Source organism: Mytilus edulis, chromosome 13, assembly GCF_963676685.1.
Source record: "Mytilus edulis chromosome 13, xbMytEdul2.2, whole genome shotgun sequence".
NCBI classification, from domain to species: domain Eukaryota; kingdom Metazoa; phylum Mollusca; class Bivalvia; order Mytilida; family Mytilidae; genus Mytilus; species Mytilus edulis.
This window is the reverse complement of record NC_092356.1, coordinates 17,943,215-17,957,075: the sequence shown is the minus strand read 5'-3', so window position 1 is coordinate 17,957,075 and position 13,861 is coordinate 17,943,215. Positions and strand designations below refer to the sequence as shown.

Below are 13,861 nucleotides of genomic sequence, written 5' to 3'. Positions count from 1 at the left end.
CAAGACCCCTTAACATAAGATTGTCCATATTTTGAGTTGGAGCTGATGAAGTTTTCTATAATTTTGATATAATTTGTCCCAAAAGTAGTACAACACACTGTAAAAATATTATTGAGAAAGCGCAGGTGGGATTTTTTAAATTTTCATTTATTGTCTAAAAGAAATGCACTACGAAATAGCTGTGTACTCGGACCAGTAGTTTGTGCTATAGCAATTTCATCCATATTGAATTTGACACTGGTGCGTACACCAATCATTTGTTATTGTTCATATTGTGTTATTATTGTATAAAATATCAACCTTTAATAGTTCATAATCATACGGAAAAAGAAAGACTTACTCTTTTGATCTTAATTTTAATATAATATTTTTTGTTGTGGTTAATAACTAACTATACTATGGGGACTTTTGGTAACTTCTATTTATTATTATAAGATCATTTTAAAGAACAACGGAAAAAAGAACACAAACAAACATAAATAAAAACCAATTGTTCAGAGAACAATTGAAGGTCTTTCCACCAGTTTATATCTATTTTGATATTAAAATATTAAAAATCAGTCTAAAATGTCAGTTCATATGGCTTTATGATGTATAGATATGAATTTAAAGCAAAGGTCAAAATTAACCTATGACATTGACCTCAATTTCAAGGTCACAAACTTAGGATCTCAAATCAAAAGACCCTAGGTCTCTAATATGTATGGTTAATACGTTATATCACTTTACACATAATTTTAGATATGATAGGGGCAAAAACTCCCATTCATTGTCTAGGCACCCTTTCAACTAAAATTATTAAATTACGACATGTCGCAACTATCAATTTAGTCAAAATAATTTGTCGATATCTTATACGGTTTCTGGAAATGAGTGGAAATAAGCCTAATTCACAAAATAAGAATATGACCTTGACCTTTGACCTTGACCTAATTTTCATTTTTTTAGACCAAAGACTTCAAATCAAAAGATCCTAGGTCTCTATCACTTATGGTGTTCCAGTTTTAAATACATTCCAAAATTTAAGATACAAAAGGGGAAATAACTCTCATATGGAGCTTTCATATTGCTTCAGTCGAAATTGGACAAATCATGTGTAGGATATAACGAGCAATTTTATAAAATAAATTTGTCGTAATCTTTTACGGTTGCGAAGGAGTTGTGGACACAAGGAAAACAGTGTTTGGGGAGATAACTCCTACAAAGAAAAGTAGTTGTAATTATCATAGCCAATATAACGAAAACAACAACTTGAACTTTCCTGTTCTGACTTCCTTTTTTGTATGTTTTTGTTGATCCACTAATCGTGTACTTGTGTACAAGAAGTATCAAAACTTGCATTGAATTGTTCGCGTTTTAATGGTAATCCAGTTTTTTTTTTAAAACAAAACTATTATTCAGATATCATAGACAGTGAGTCAGGTATTTGTAGTAAAATTGGTATTTCATAACTACCCAAGAGATCAACATAGGCCCGAGAACGACGGGTTGATGAATTAAAATCACAAAAATACTGAACTCCGAGGAAGATTTAAATAAGGAAAGTCCCTAATCAAATGGCAAAATCAAAAGCTCAAACACATCAAACTTATGGATAACAACTGTCAGTACCGCAATTTTCTTACTGTATAAAAGGTGGATTAAACCTGGTTGTAAAGCAAGCTAAACCTCTCACTTGTATGACAGTTGCATCGAATTCTATTAAAGCATACAATTATAAAAACTTTAAAACGTATCTCTCATCCTATAATACATTTGAACATGGACATTCTACACAAGGAATACATTACTTTAGTTGCGTGTGACAAAACCTCTCAAAATCCCTGCTCTTTAAATTTGTATTTTATTTGGACTTTTATCTGTTTTGATTCGAGTGTCACTGTTGAGTCTTTTGTAGACGAAACGTGTGTCTGGTGTACACAATTTAATCCTAGTATCTAGGATGAGTTTACTCTAGAGGTATTCAATATAAAGATTTGATACATGTTTTGTGAGGCAAAGCATACGAAACATTTGAAAAACATTGAAATAGATAAACAGCATGAAGGTATCTTTGATTATATTTTTTATGTATCAGTTTAACATGGAGTAGTAAGAAAATAAACACGTTAATATTTTATGTCGACACAGTTTTCCATAAATACGTCGGCTAAAACAGATAATAAAAAAAATACGGGATTTGTCGTAGTTTACCGAATTAGACTATTTACCGGATTTGTAATCACATAAGCAACACGACGGGTGCCACATGTGGAGCAGAATCTGCTTACCCTGCCGGAGCACCTGAGATCACCCCTAGTTTTTGGTGGGGTTCGTGTTGTGTCATGTGTTCTATTGTTTTTCTGTTTGTCTTTTTCATTTTTAGCCATGGCGTTGTCAGTTGTTTTAGATTTATGAGTTTGACTGTCCCTTTGGTATCTTTCGTCCCTCTTTCTTTACTTTAGTCCATATAATTATAACGTCCCAGAAAAAAAAATTAAAATAGCCTTGCCAGACGTCACTCATGATAATTATTTGGACAAAGTTTACTTGTACCTTAAAAGAAGCTTGTAATGTCATTGAATCAGTTCAAGTTGGATTTGATTTAGATTTTTATCATGCAAGTAGAATCATTGTATTAAATTTCAACCATACTGACATATCAACTTCCCATTCTCTTTGTATCTGTATTTGATATATAAACTATAAAATGTATGGTAAAGACTAACCATAATGTTGTAACCTTTGATTTTGTTTTCCCCGCTTTGATATAAGATCGTGCAAATTAAAGATCAGCACAAACATCAAAAGAAACAAGGATCACTATAATTACAAATAAGTAATTTCCCCACAAGAGACACAAAACTGGTTTGACTGAGGTTAATAAAGTGTGACGTATTTGTTTATATAGCATATTCAATTTGTGCGATGGCTATCATACTATTTGATTTGTTTTGTTTCCTTCCTTTGTAATCATTATATAAACACCAAACAAAGTAGAATTAAGCAGATCATTTGTCATGACATTTATCTAACAAATAACCAACAACAAACTGGGCACCAAGTAAAAACTTGTTGACAATAGTCCATTTGCCAATTACCGATTTGATTCTGTTATTAGTACTTATAACACACTTTTTAAACAAATTACTTCCCTTTGTCAATCGTAGACTGGATCCATACCGACAAAATTGGCTTTTGCCAATGCAAAGCATGATGAATTGAATGTGATGTATCGGCGGTTTAACTAATTTTTCATAAAAAATAATTTCTGATGTCAAAAGTATTTAGATTAACAACAAATTAATGTAATTAAAAGTTTTGAAAACCTTAAAGATTACTCGCATTACGCACAGGTAAATTTGCACGTTCTGCTAGCTCTCCATTATAAATGAAAATAAAGGTCCCCTATAAGAGAGACAACTGAAAGAGGGATCTCTAATTACAGGGTCAAATACGGAAATTGGCAAATAGCCATTTGATCACTGGAGGGAGAACCAACAGTGAATGTAGAGCAATTTCTTACTGCTAGAAAGATCCAGAACATCATCTCAAATTAAGGATATAATGTGAACATCTCAGTGTAGACTGCCTTCATTAAAATATAAGGTTGTATGCCAATACACATAATTAACAGCGCCTGGTGATGTTTATAGCCTGACCGGTTTCGGTCCAAAAAGGACCTTCATGAGAGGCATAATGGTAGTAGACTGCCTACATTACTTTGTAGCCTAACTTATGCAATCCAAAATCCTTCCCCACAGGTCAAGATTGACTATGTGGCGCTGGTTTGTCAATCGAGGACGATCCAATAATCCAAAATCACTTGAAGGCCTGAAAAAATAGAATAACTTAAAATTTATCACATGACTAATGATCATATATGATTTATATAAGAAACAGGGGCGGATCCAGCCATTTTAAAAAGGGAGGTTCCCAATCCAGGACAAAGGGGGGTCCAACTATATGTCCCCATTCAAATGCATTGATCATCCGAAAAAAGGGGGGTTCCAACCCCCGGAACCCTCCCCCTGGATCCGCCACTGAGAAATAATCTCTATATATTACCAGGATTACTGATATTTTAAGAATAAGAATTAAAATTTCGTTCCTTTATCCGTTTTGTCTTCAAAAGCACCAGTTGTTGCAATCTATATTCGAAATGAACGTGTAATACACAACATCGACAATAATTTTTCATAATGATGTCACCCTTATAAAATGAAATGGTTTAAAACTTAACCAATGTTGAATACAAACGAAAACTATACTATCTTTCTGACCAAAGGGATCTTGTTACATAAGCATCATTAATTACAAATTAACTGATATTCTTTCAACGTTAATGTTTGCATACAGATAACGTAACAAGTCTGTCTAAAAGTTCGTGAACCTTTTTATATGTCAGTGGAATTGTATCTATCACGTGAACGGAATCAATTGTAAAACCAAGATGTTCAATCAGTTTAGTTTGACCTTTACTTTTTTTCATTTGCAAGTGGGACCTCAATGGGACTCTTCTTACTTTGAAAATGTCATCCTATACTGAAACATCAGTTTTAGCAATAATGCGAATTCATTTTTACATTCGATTACCGTGAGATTGATATCGCCTAGATTTCCATTACGTAACTTTCGTGTTGGGATTGTAACCGATCTTTGAACATGATAAATACGCAGACATTATCGAGTGCAAAATAACATGTCTTATTGCTTGTTAAAATTCATTTTTTTTCCAATGGACACTCCTTACAATATATTTTTAGAACATAAATTAATAAAATGAAAATGTTTTGTCGTTAAACTTCAATATCATTAATATATAGTAGAATAGAATGTTATACAAATGGATAAAAATTATATATACATGTAAACTGGGAACAGTATACCTAACAAATATATGTTCCTCGTGTAAATAAACTCATCATAGGTACCAGGATTGAAATTTAGTACCGCGTCTACACTGAAAGACTCATCAGTGACGCTCGAATGAAAAAAGGTGTAAACGGCCAAATAAAGTCCAAAGTTGAAGAGCATAGAGGACCAAAAGATCCAAAAAGTTTTGCCAAATACAGCAAAGATAATCTATTCATGAGGTAGAAAAGCCTTAGAAACTGTAATATACAAATTTATATAATATAATATATAACAACAAGCCAGAGTATACTGATTTGTATCACTACAATATAAATATAATAGTTATTACGATGAGGTTGAATGCCCTGTCATTTTTTTTTATCATACACGCACGAACCTGTCTTAGAATTTGTTTTTATCTTTATATTTACCTCACTTTTAGGTATAGAGATGTAATTTTTTTTCTTAGACAAGTGGTTAATTGTGACCATTCACAAGAACTTGTAGTCACAGGCACTTGTTTCTATCCATGGGAAGACTCGCTATCAACGTATATATATTTACGCTCGTAAATATACGTTGATTATTTTTCGTACTACCAATTATGAAAAAATATATATAAAAAAATAAAATTGAGAATGGAAATGGGGAATGTGCCAAAGAGACAACAACCCGACCATAGAAAAAAACAACAGCAGAAGGTCACCAACAGGTCTTCAATGTAGCGAGAAATTCCCGCACCCAGAGGCGTCCTTCAGCATGTTCAGCTGGATATTATAGGGATCCATATTATATTTGAAAACTAGATTATTTTTTAATGAAATGCAAAAAACATGGATTTATCTCTCCCAAAGAAGGATAGTAATGTCTCTGGTAATGTTAACATGGTTAACTAGTAGAGTGGGTTACTTGCCATTAATTTGTATACCCCTTCCAAATTTATTTCTCCATGTTTAATGCCTCAATTTGCAAGAAATGGGAGTATTACACTGTAAAAAAATGTGGGTCCCTAATTTTTAAGGAAAGTAGTGATTTGGTCCAGCTGAAAAAGGTGAAAAATTAGCACTTCGGAAGCTGTCAAAAGATGTCAAGACGCCCTTAATATAAAATTGTCCATATTTTGAGTTAGAGCCGATGAAGTTTTCTATAATTTTGATATAATTTGTCCCAAAAGTAGTACAACACACTGTAAAAATTTCATGGATTTGTCAATTTTTAGATTAAAACAAAAATCTGTTTACTGTAAATTCAAAAATAATTACGATGTTTTTAATAATTCGAAAATGTGACAGGGTTATAATTGCAATGATTTAAACTTGCATTTTAAAATCTTTTTAAGAAATAAACAAAATTTTTCTCAATATCGCAAAAATAAATAAAATCACATTTTAAACAAAAATTGTTTTAGTCAAAAATGACAAAAGTGCAATAATAAATAATAAATTGCACCCAATAACTTCTGAATTTACACTTTGTAGTAGTATCTGTTGTTACATAAAAGTTATTGAAAAGACGTTGTTCGAGACGCGCTGTACGAGACGTGTCATGACCTTTGATGGCTGTTTTTCTATCATTTGTTTTATAATCTCAATCGTTAATTGAGGGGATTGTCAAATATACAATGATATTTTTAATATCATGTGGTATGATTGCCAATGAGACAATTGGATGGAGTTTTAAATGTTGTCCAACTTAATTTAGCTTTTGTTACAAGATCGGTTTATAATAAAAATTCAAATTGCCAAAATTACCTTTAATTTTACTATTTTTTGCCAAATGAACATAAAGTCTATAGTATAATGTTGTTTTTATTAAAATTAGTGAAAATAAACATCACCAAAATTACATAGAAAGAAAAAATAATCATTATACCTAACCTAGATTTTCAGGGGAAGTAATCCTTGACAACTCAGAGCAAAAAAGTTCATTCTGTAGTTAACGATTTTTAAATTTTAATAACTTTCTTAAACTATTCTGGATTTGTACCAAACTGGGACAGAATATTGTTTATGATGATAAGATTTTATCCAGATGTAAATTTTGTAAATACAAATCCTGTTTATCCGTATTTTACTTATAAATGAACTTTGTTTTTTTTTTTCTCACGGCTAGTTTGGTCCGAGACCACAATTATTTCGTAGTGCGACTTCCCATGCAGTTCTTTTAGAACATAAATGAAAATAAAAAAAATCCCACCAAGTAAAATACGGATAAACAGGATTTGTATTTACAAAATTTACATCTGGATAAAATCTTATCATCATAAACAATATTCTGTCCCAGTTTGGTACAAATCCAGAATAGTTTAAGAAAGTTATTAAAATTTAAAAATCGTTAACTGAAGAATGAACTTTTCTGCTCTGAGTTGCCAAGGATTACTTCCCCTGAAAATCTAGGTTAGGTATAATGATTATTTTTTCTTTCTATGTAATTTTAGTGATATTTATTTTCACTATTTTTAATAAAAACAACATTTTACTATAGATTTTATGTTCATTTGGCAAAAAATAGTAAAATTAAAGGTAATTTTGGCAATTTGAATTTTTATTATAAACCGATCTTGTAACAAAAGCTAAATTAAGTTGGACAACATTTAAAACTTTATCTAATTGTCTCATTGGCAATCATACCACATGATATTAAAAATATCATTGTATATTTGACAATCCCCTCAATTAACGATTGAGATTATAAAACAAATATTTTAAAAACAGCAAACACAGTTCATGGACACGTCTCGTACAGCGCTTCTCTGACAACGTCTTTTCAATAACTTTTATGTAACAAACGATTTTACTACAAACTGTAAATTTAAAAGTTATTGGGTGCAATTTATTATTGCACTTTTGTCATTTTTGACTTAAACATTTTTTTTTTAAATGTGATTTTATTTATTTTTGCGATATTGAGAAAAATTTTGTTTATTTCTTAAAAAGATTTTAAAATGCAAGTTTAGATCATTGCGATTATAATCCTGTCACATTTTTCGAATTAATAAAAACATCGTAATAATTTTTGAATTTACAGTAAACAGATTTTTGTTTAATCTAAAAATTGACAAATCCATTTAAGTATATAAAACATAATCAGCTTTTTTCATATCACTGTTGTAGCCATTCAGTTTAACATCAACAAAAATAAAAATATTCCCACAAATATGCCAAAATCTGGATAAAACCATCTATGACTGGGACTGAACAATTTTGTATATTTCAATTTACAGGGCAGCGTTCACTGTAAGTATTAGCTTTATTCAAAGCCAGTTCAACAGGATAAATATGTTAAGTGTACATACTGAAGTCGTCATTATTAAGAGCAAGGATTTGTATAGTACCACTATACAAATCCTTGTTGAGAGCCAATACATATCTAAAAGTTCATTATCAAATTAAAAAAGAACCTAAGGATTTACATACATAATATGTACATGCAAATAATGTTCTATTTAGCATTTCATTTTCAGAAAAAATCCAAAGATCAGCTATTTAGCATGTTTGCCTATGGTGTAGTAAACTAAAAGACTGCTACCTTAAAGTACAGACGTGCTGTATACACGTCTGAGGCCAGTGTCAGATCCAGAAGGGGGTCTGGGGGTTGGAATTCCCCCTCTTTGGACGATCAAGATCGGGGTTTAACATGTTTTGTGAGATATAAATCCCCCAATAACTTTAACCAATGTAGAACAAACAAAAACACAGCAATACGTACAGTGAAATTCAGAAAGAAGTCATATTTTTGAAGGTGCATTTCTTAAAAGTCCTTACATACATCAGACAAAATAATTCATTAATTGGACATTAACATAATATGTATTGACCTAGTCAGAGAGTCAGAAAGAATAATCACTTACGCTCACTTTAGTACTACTTAAGTACATCACGCTTATTCTGTATGCTCACACAAGCATTAACTAATCAAGGCTAGTAAACATAGGCAATTGGTCTTAATTACGACATAATTGATTAAAAATTACAAAAAACAAAGAAAAAGTGTTTATTGTTCGAACGCCTATGCATCTTCGTGATAAAGTAAGACCACAATTTCAAAACTTTTTTCCGGTTTGATTGATTAATGATTGATTGCAAAGTGCAAATACTGTGCATTTTTCTGCATGCACATGCATTTTGAATGGTATACATACTGCCCCATTTTCAATAAGTAGTACCACAGACGACCCACAGTGACTTTGAGATGAACACTGCCATATTAGTTTTGTGTATCCTAGCTTTCACAGGTAGGTTCTATATTTATTAAAATTCCATTTGCCAAATTCGAAACTGTAATTAAACCACAGGAAGTTTCCTTTTGCAAATTGTAGTCTAGATTTTTGTTACATTGTAGCCTTAAAATAATAAAACTTTTTGGGGTTGAGAACTTCTCTTTATTAAATATATAAAAAAATAAGCAATACAAAAAAAAAATAAACCGCTTACATGAACTCACCATAATGCATATTTTAAAATCTTTTGAAACTTTTAATTTGATAATTTTTATTTAAAAAAAAAAAGATTACATAATGTCCGATCGCGAAAGGTGAATTTATTTATTCAAATACTAATTAAAAGACTTATCAGGGGCGTACTCATAGGAAGGGGATTGGGGATTATAAGAAGGAGTGCGCTTACCGGTGCATTACGTTTGCGCGCATTACCATTACATTTGCGCGCAGCTTTTGATAACAATTGCGCGCATTTTTTTTGACAGGTAAACTCAGATAAAATACAGGTAATAATACTTATTTATTTATAATTAGTTCAATTATTTACAAGTATAAGTACTCATTCCGTTAGTCTTGATCCCCTACTCACCAACGATAAGGTGGAAGTGGGATTTCGAGCAAGATAAGTCCGTTTTATTATGCACAAGCACTAAATCCCAGAAATATGTACAGATCAAAATGTTAAAATGCTAAAACAAAGCTAATCATAAAGGTAAAAGTATTGATAATTTCATTACTTTACATGTAGGTACGTGTCGAAACTCCATGTTTGTGCCTTGGTGTAACTTTACTGTGACAAACTATCTTAAATTATTTACCTATTTTAAAAACGATCACTATTCGTTTAAATCCTTTTCACTCTGAAATATTCGCAATGAAGTTACATGTATTAAGCTATACTACGGAGTTTATAATGATCACTTTATAATTTGTTTTATAATTCAATATGAACAATATATAGTTTGAATTAAAAAATATTTTCAAAATTAATAATTGATAGTCATATTTATCATGAAAATAAAAAAATATATAGTCAATTATAATTTAATTTAATTTTTATATATATTTTTACCTGAGTTTACCTGTAAAATGAATGCGCGCAAATGTAATCAAAAGCTGCGCGCAAACGTAAGATATTTTAATCCCCAAATGCGCGCAAACGTAGTGCGCCCGCGCTGACCTCAAAACTTATATCGTTTAAGTGACCCAGTGTTGTTGACTTGTTGTCCTATTGGTTAATAAACTTATTTTTTTACCCGAATAATGTCAATTGCTATATTCCACCATAAGAGGGCGCAGAATTATTCGAGTTTAATTCTTTTTCTTATATACAAGTCAACAAAAGAAACGAAACACAATTTTGGAATAAAATTTACCATAAAGTATTTAATATAAAACAAAATGAAATACACTATTTTAAACAGCTTTCATTTGCAATGAATGCACATATGATAATGAAAATCAAACCTGTCGGAAAGTGACTAAATGCCACGTATAACTACAAACGATCATAGGGTGCAAATTATTTTTGCGGAAAGTTGGATAAAAAATCGACACATAATTTTCTAAGTACTAAATAAATTTTCAAATTTGTCTAAAAATATTCAATATGCAAATCAAGTTATGTTCATGTTGTAACTAATGGGTTGAGATATCGTTTTTCTACATTTTTGGTAAAAAGAAAAGGTGTTTTTTTTGAAATCTCAAAAAAAGCAAAAAAAATAAGAATTGTTTTCGTCTCAAATCAATGCTTTAGATATGAAAACAACACACAGTAAATTTGAAACCTTTCGGATTAGTTTTAAGGTTGTTACCGTTTTTAGAATTTCAATTTTTACATACTGTCTATGGTAAATCAATTGATAATGTATACATTTTAACAATTTCTTGTAGGACCGAACTTTGATTTATAAATAAACGAAAAAAACTGCTTGATTTAAAAAAAAAAGAATTGATGGCAAACATTTTCTTTACCTTTAAATGAGAGGTTGGCATCTTATTTGGAACTTCTGTTTTTAAAATTGTCGTTTTCTGCAAATTTAAAAAAAAAATAAAAAAATCGCCAAATTGCTCATTTACTCATGAAAGCAAAAAAAAAAAAAAAAAAAAACATTTTTTTAAACGAATTTTTATTTTCATGGTCATCAAGTATTACTACCTTCAATATTGGTCCTATAAACGGAAAACTTCATCTTTAATTTGAAAGAAAAGTCTCGTATCGTTTCTTTTGTTGACTAGTATATTAAAATTTAACTTAATATATATGTAGACTTTTTTTACATTTTCAAAAGATTTTAATGCTTATGAAAGTAAAATTCATAATTAAGTTGAAATACGGACCTAAGTGCAAGAAATATGATTTTCAAAATATAAAATTTAACATATGATATTTTAAGAAGAGAACAAATTTCTTTCGCGAATAAAACAATAACTATTATGAAACTTGTTTTTTATTTAGTGGCGCTCTAGAAATAACAAAACTCATATAGAAAAATGCATTAAAATTCTGCACGCCAGACGCGTTTCGTCTACAACACATTTCATTAGTGAATCTCGATTCATAATAGTAATATAGAAAATACTCCTAATATATATATTCGGGCGCAGGACAATTTAGTGAACTACTGGGGAACATTTGTGCGCGGACATTAGAGCCCATTTTAGCACGGATTAATCCGTTCACCTGTATTTTCGATAGCCCATTTTAGCGAAAACTGACGTTGTTGAATAATTTTAAGCTTTAGGCAGAAGTTCAGTGTAATTCAAAGCGAACAAATAATGATCAAGAGTCGTTCGTTGCCCATTATAATGAGCACTGTTACAGGTGTCGCCCAGCTACATGTATTTGTGTTTTTCTTGATACTCATTATCAAATACAAACAACACCATATATAAAAATACGAAGTACATGTATAGACGAATGTACACCAAAATCTAGACAAGATAAAGAGAAAGAACAGTTTCTAATGCAATTCAACAGTATTGTACAGGAGGTTTATCCAGAGTCCATTACGTACGTTTTCTAGGATATAAATTCCAGGCTAGAACGAACTTTTAACATTTGATTTAATCTTTTAGACATTTAGTGCTGTATTTTAATAGGCAGCATATGTTTTATATTGTGCTGTCTTGAGTCTATTAAAGTTTTTTTTTCTCATTTATTATGTATTATAATGAGTCAAAAATATTTCGCTAAAATAGGCATTGACAATATCAATTTTTGCTTAAATGGGCGATAAAATGGGTTCTTCTTTGGCGCTAAAACGTCCGATCTTTTTCGCTCAAATGTTCTATCAATGCGCTAAAATGTCCTCCGCCGATCTATGCATATCCAGATAAGTTCTGACAGATAAATCACAACTTTTTTTTATCAGGTATCAAATCCTGTTGAAGCTTTCTGCGACCCTTTTTCGACAATAAATTGTGTACAGAATATTTTTTTCTCTCATACAGACATGTTCAAACCAGCGTAACTACTCATAACAAGCATTTTATTTATTTAATTATTGTTTTTGAAAACATTGGATGATAAACTATTGAATTTCAAAACTTTCTCTCTCTGATACTTTTCCTCCCTCATCCCAATGCTGTCAACCTTTATTTTTGCGGCAGTTGAGAACAAAACAGTAATTTTTTAATTCCCAAATGCGCGCAAACGTAATGCGCCCGTTCTAACTTCATTACCATTTGGACTTAATGGCGATAATGAATATTGCAATTTTTCGTGGTTTCTTGCTACTCCATAAAAAATTAAAAAGCAAACTTTGTTTACAATTATTTTCCTTTTATTCTACTCGTTTTGATCTTCAAAAATGAAACGATTTAAGGTGGTACCAAACACCTTGACTAAAATCGAGTTGGCTCGTTTAATATTTATAAATTTTTTACTATATAATTATTAACTTTGATCTTGGACACATATATAAATCATATATTTTTTTTAAATACGGCCAATTTATCGGAAGATTTTCATTGGATACATGGCCACAGACCACAATTAATTCCTCTATCAGTTCTTTATAACCTTTTGCATCATTAAAAAAATTGCACCATGCACTTTTGTCCAATTTTTTGTGTGTGTAATGTATAGTCCTAGTCCAAATATATATCCAAAATTCAGAAAGATTGTAGCAATCACTTTTACAAATTTAGCCAATACACATCCATACCCCTATTGACAAGTCAAGAGATGTTCCGAAAACTGTAAATATTACCTTTTTGCACTTGGCCCAATCACTCATTCCAAATCAAAATAAGTTAAAATACAACATCCAAAAATTTATTTCACCTCTCTTCTTTCATTTCGACCAAAAAAAAAAATCGAAGAAATGAGTGAGGAAGGGAAAGAAAAAAAATTTAGGAAAAATACACTCTAATTAAAAGGAACTATATTCGGACAACGAAAAGCGGGGTCATTAATTGTGGTCTTGGGCCACATAGCAGTCTGACATACAGCAATTTTGATCATTAAACAGCTTAATATTTCATTAACAATACGAGGTGATTAAAACGTTCAGCAGATTTTACAAAGTTATCTCCCCGTAGGTACTAACCTTATCTTGCAAAGTCACAGATTCTGATGTACTACATGTATATCGTTTAAATTTTCTTAGATGGATATACAGTTCCAATAAAACAATGAAAACATGGTTTGTCTTGATGTTTGCGATCTTTAAATCAAAATATTTTCTATTGATGAGACTAGCGTTACATCCAATATATTGGCTCCATAAACTCTCTAGTGAAATCATATATCGAAGGTTTGATTCTGTAATAGTCCATTTGAAATTTCCCATTTGATTCTGT

General features: G+C 30.8%; 1 long non-coding RNA gene across 1 annotated transcript in view; it reads right to left on the bottom strand.

Moving 5' to 3' along the window:
* Nucleotides 1-3,557: 3,557 nt before the first annotated feature.
* LOC139501480 (uncharacterized) overlaps nt 3,558-13,861 on the bottom strand; it is a 35,610-nt gene continuing 25,306 nt past the window's right edge. Inside the window, exon 2 of the long non-coding RNA XR_011658578.1 lies at nt 3,558-3,813. This is a non-coding gene — a long non-coding RNA (uncharacterized lncRNA). The remainder of the gene's footprint in view (nt 3,814-13,861) is intronic.